The sequence below is a fragment of the Polypterus senegalus genome, chromosome 7 (genome assembly GCF_016835505.1).
Source record: "Polypterus senegalus isolate Bchr_013 chromosome 7, ASM1683550v1, whole genome shotgun sequence".
Taxonomy (NCBI): Eukaryota; Metazoa; Chordata; class Cladistia; order Polypteriformes; family Polypteridae; genus Polypterus; species Polypterus senegalus.
Window position 1 is genome coordinate 123,599,402 of NC_053160.1, and position 6,046 is coordinate 123,605,447.

Below are 6,046 nucleotides of genomic sequence, written 5' to 3' on the forward strand. Positions count from 1 at the left end.
TTCAGACTTTTATTTTAACATCCATTGCCCCTGTGATATGAGACAGTACTATTTTTAAGGCTTTTCTTGTTGCATTTTCGCATTACATTAGAGTAGAAGAGGTTCTTGTACATGTTATACAATATAGGTTTCAAATAATTCACTTTATTTTATTCTTGTCTAAAACAAAATTAGCAGATACAGTTGTAAAGCAATGTATATTGTCGATTTTATATGCATATTTTCATATACATTTCTCAAGACCGCTCAAATCAAGAAAGAGTGGAGGGGAGACAAGGCCAGCATCAAACGCAATGTGGGAGCTAACTGTGTAAAGAATGCTGATCCATGCATTCATATGTAACACCCCCTTCCCTCTTAAGAGCAGTACCACTGCTGCCGAAGAATAAACTGGGAAGGGGTCTTTGGTTTCTTCTCTCACGTCTAGCCAATATAATGATATATTGATCCTGTTATGTTGCAAGCTGTGTTAGGAATAACTATTTCAATTTACACAGTTAATTAGGGTCGCAGTAGTTCTAAACCAACCAACCAGCCAACATTCATGCACACCCATTGTAAGAATGTACTGAAGGTAGTGAACTTGGGTTTGGGAAACTTTCAAAAGGACACATCTTTAATTAAGCCCTCCCCATGGTACAGGATCAGCTTACTACATTTAACTTTGTACTCTAAACAAACATACACAAGTTATTTATTCAATAACTTATCTACTGCTGCTGACTTTATATAGCTAAAGTTTCAGTAACTTCGCTAAACTCTGTCTCTCTGTTACTTCTTCCAGAATCTTCCCTTTTTTCCGGAGTCTTGGCACTCTACCCCTTGTAGTAATGTTCCTCACTAGCATTACCAGTGAAATGAGTTTAGTTTCCTCTGCAGTGTTAAGAGAGAGGCATTTTTTGGGAAATAAAAGGACAAAAAAGTATAAAGAAAGTGAACTTGCCTTTTTCTTTTCTTTAGTGTAGAGAAACATCTTTGCTGACAATAGGAGCGCCTTTTGGGGAGCGTCACGGCGGGTCTCATGTAGACTGGAGAGACGGCCCTGCCATTGACTGGCCAGGTTGGCATTGTCTGTCTTCCACTCCTGCACAAGCCTCCCGCGACCTCATAACTCTATAAGAGCAAAAGAAAGTGTGAAGCGCCTTAATATTAGTTTGCCACTGTTTAGAAAAGGGATCCCGTATTTGCAGTTGTCTGGGCAGTAGCTCAGGGAAGGAGGAAAAAAAATTAAAAGTGCTTACTTTCACTTAAGGCAGAAGGGCAGACCGCGTCTCAAAGGCCGGCTCAGATATGTACTTGCGCGTGCCGGCTGCTCAAATTTTTATAGTAATTGTACAGGGCAGGAGACCCAATTTTTCGCAGACGCATTCACGTCATCACGTGCCCACGGAGGGGTGACGTAGGACAGTTTAATTGGTCGGCGCGAGGGTGCCGAATATAAAAAAGAATTACGGCCTGGTTCTTCTGACTAGATCTTGCCGGAGAAAGGTACTTGATAGAACAGCGATTTGAATTTACCAAGCACTACTGTTTGTGCCGTGATTATTGCAAATATTAAATATTTGTTTCTTGTATATATGAATATCCCTGGATTAACTTTAGTGGAGGTATTTATTGAGTTGTGGTTATTGGTGCATCATTTATTTTTGAATATACACTTTTTTTTGTATATTTTTGGGTGAATCCTGTACTATATATAATATAGTATATAATATATATAATATTTGGGTCACAGACAACTGGGTACGTGTGGACCCCTCTGCCTTCCCCCAGGTCCCCACATGCCAAAACCTTCAAATATGTATAAAAAATGATCGAAATGTAGTTTATCCGACAGCGACAATGCTGCATTTCTGAATACCATACTTGATGAGTTAAGCCTTCTCGCACATCAAAGTTTGACTGCGAGAAGGAAAGCCAGTGCTAACGGAAGCTCGTAGCGGAATTGAAACAATACATTCATGAGATAAGCCTATGTATTATCTAACGTGTAACGGTACAATTATACCAATGCAATGAATAGGAGTAACATCTGAACATTTTAATATATACTAACGGTTAGGGTTATCTACATGGTGTACAATCAGTATGGTAACTTGCTGTATCAAACTTCATAGTTTTCAAAAAATCCGGGTGATCCAGAATCTTTAGTGATACACACAAAACCAACGCACACTCGTCACTGCTTTAAAAGCAACAATAAACACCCAAGCGAATGAATTATCAAACTACGGAGGCAGACTTCTGCTATACCATACACGTCAACATCCATGATAGTGCACAACAATATCGCTGTTGTCTGAGACATAACAGCGCCTGTGTGTGTGAAACAGAAGTATTCAATTACAGTGGCAAAGTCAATCCATTATCTACGTACCCTGTACAACAAACATACTACTCAACGTCAAGCTCAAGGACTTTGGCGTCGGCTCTCCTTTGTCTTTGAGAAGCGTGCCGCTGCCAGCCTCCTTTGACAAGCGTGCTTCACACGACACGAGCACGATATCTACTTGCGTGGAGCGTGCAGCTATTAAAACACTTACTTGTACTGTTGTAAGCTAAATGATTTAACTTTCTATTACATGTAACTTGAATGACTGTCCAAATATATATCTATGCGCACAACATCAGCATAAAAAAAAATCAAGCGTGAAAGGGCCCCAGACCAGAGTCCCGTTTGTCCCAACCCTGGCAGCAGGGCCTGGAGCAGCTTCCTAACTTAGATCACTGCAAAGGAAGACAGCTTCACATTTTGCTTTTGTGTATATATGGGTTTCATTAGTTTGTGTGCATTATTCTTTTTCATTTGAGACTTTCAGTCAGCACTATAAATATTGTATATAGTCACTATTTTTGGGTTAAATGTAATTACTGTTTTTGTGTGTCCTTTACGGTATTGGACTGTGTATTAATATATAAATTCCGCAGGACATTATTTTTGTTTTTCTTTAAGTGCCCCTTGTAAATAAACCTCACTTTACTTTTCAAAAAACCCAACCCTTCTTGTGTCCATGTCTCCCTGTCTCACACCATCATCCTGGTCACGCTCTGTCCCACATACTAGACACCTAGAGTGTAGGCTGGTGATCCCAATTCCCACTACACGGGGTGTCACACCCCTGAGTCTAACTGCAGCCTGCAATACCAATGAAGTAGCTCAGGTAACGAACACAATGTCAGTCACGAAATGCCCTTTGAGTCAGATAACCCTCCCACAACCCTAATCTTAACCATAGTGTAATGCAATGGCCATTTCGTGATGTTTGCAGTGTTAAATGACTAACCTCACAGGTACAGCGGTCTGCAGTTAGACTCTTTTGCTACCCCTCCATTCTTTCGCACCTCTCACTTTGTTTTTTTTCTTCGCTTTCAGCCTTTCCCAAAGCCCACCCCTCACTGCCTCTGCCCCACTAACTACGGTAATCATATACATTTTAATCTGTAGCATGACACACACCTACACCCTGGCTAGCTGTAGGTCTCTCTGCTATGCAGAGTAAAGAATGGTTAAAGGGGCAGTGTTCAATTAATTATGGTAGTCCTGAAATCCAACTGGGCTACACTTGCACAAGTCCATATTCACTCACACCAGACCCACTTGAAATCAGCATTCAGCATAACAGGCACACATTTGAGATCCTAGAGAAAACCTGCATGTACAATACATGGATGCAACACACACGGGTAGTGACGACATGCACCAAACCATACACTAAATGTGCTGTAGGAAATGACAGAAAATAATAATTAAAACGTTTTGGATTTTTTTTAATCACACTTAACAGGTGTTATCATTATATGAGTAACATTTAATGTCAATGTTGTTATATGAAGTCTATCCACACACACTTCAATTGGCCTAATTTAGTGACCGGGCACGTCTATGCTACTGTGGAGAGCTATTAAAATGTGCTTCTTGGTATGTAAGAGCAGATCTAACATACTATGGTCTGCCATTCAGATTAAAAAAATATTTATTAATCAGGATAAGAGGACTTGTTGCTTGTATTGCACAGACCTTTCTGTTTTTGGCTTGGATAGAAAAAAAGTCACCATAAATTTGTGCTTGAAGAGGGCCGTTGCTCCTTCCAATTTGTACCTAGAGAACTGGCACCTTTTCTTAGCATACCTGCTTGATTTTTAATGGGGGACCAAATCACCCCTGTCTGTGATTTCTGCACTCCGACTCAGTTTGTATGTCTGTGAGAACTGTAAATACATTTGAGTGCTTCCATTTTGTGTCCTTTTTTGCATGTGCCTTTGTAACTGTATGTCTGAAAAACCCTTCCTCAGAATCATGTACTGTTCATAATAAAAAGGGAATTGAAATTTATGACTGACATTATCATACACATTTTCTGTAAATAGGCAATGCTTTTCTTGCATGTTCCTAAGTCTGCCCCAATGTGTCTAACTGGGTTGTGATGCCGTAACATATTAAAATGTCACCATACGTTGTACATGTGATATTAATGACTCTATAAATATATAAAAGATAGAAAAACTGCACAGACTGTCCAGCTAAAACAATAAACCAGCAGATTTTCTCATTTACTTGTTCTGTGTACCTGGGAGCAACACAGGGGGAAAACGGTGGAGGAGTGGGGTGCTACTTGTCATTTCATTGTCTTCATATTTTGTGATTAAAAGGCATAGGCTTAGAATATGTTAGGCTGAAACAGAAAAGGCAAAGAGTTGTTCATTTTCACATATTTTAAAGGTCGGAGTGAAAGAGTAGTTAGGTCATAGAACAAGAATGAAAATCTGAAGAAAATCACTTTGCAATACATGCTGTTAGGGACAAGTACCTTACCATTAAAAAAAAATTACATGTCACCTTCAGTTTAATAATCAGTTTTGAAAGAATCAAGTTGAATCATACTCTGTATAAAAGCATTTCATAATCGACTCACCTGTCCATGGAAATTCAATTCTTATCTATACTAATAAAAGGCAAAGCCCTCACTCACTCACTCACTCACTCACTGACTCATCACTAATTCTCCAACTTCCCGTGTGGGTGGAAGGCTGAAATTTGGCAGGTTCATTCCTTACAGCTTCCTTACAAAAGTTGGGCAGGTTTTATATCGAAATTCTACGCGTAATGGTCATAACTGGAAGCAGTTTTTCTCCATTTACTGTAATGGAGATGAGCTTCAACGCCGTGGGGGCGGAGTTTCGTGTGACATCATCACGCCTCCCACGTAATCACGCAGTACATAGAAAACCAGGAAGACCTGAAAAAAGCGCTGAAGAAAACATGCATTATATAATTGAGAAGGCAGCGAAACAATAAGAAGCGAGCGAGTGACATACAACCATATTCATGAGTTCTGCTACTTCGGAAACAAAGCACGATGTAAACCTACACTTTAAAGTAAGTTCATAGACAGGCTGCCTCAGGCGTTTGTAATTTAGTGCCTGCCCATATAAGGCCGTCCGTCAGCGGCAATCCAATAGCAAACTGCCACGGGTAAATATTCACGGGTGAAGGACTGTGCTTATGGAGAGGAAGATGAGATGGCCAGGGTGGTCTTTGACACAAACTCAGCGAAACTGCGAGAGAAAGTTTTAAGTGCCAGGGCTGAGGTAACATTAAATACAGCCATGGACATAGCAGGAGATGGCACCAGCACAGCTGGGAACCTTTGATGCATGTACACCGAGTGGCTCACGTGAACTGACGCAGTGCACAGATAAAAGGCAACAGTTCCAAAGAGCTCTGAACAAAAACCGAATTACACAATTGAAAAGGCAGCAAAAAATATGAAGCGTCTCATACATACAAGCATATTCATAAATCCAACTACTGCGGAAACAAAGCACACGTTGGAAAAGTCAATGTCCGCTAAAGGAAGACAGTGTAAAAACCCGTGCATGCAGTGTGTCAGGTCTCAGATAAAGAAGAAGACGAGCTGTTTATTGATGCAGTAAGAAACGAATCGATGAATGAAACCTGTCATCTTTACAACGATTGACAAACACGGAATGTAACATGAACACAACACATCCTACAAATACGAACCTGATTGAAAGAAATAATGAT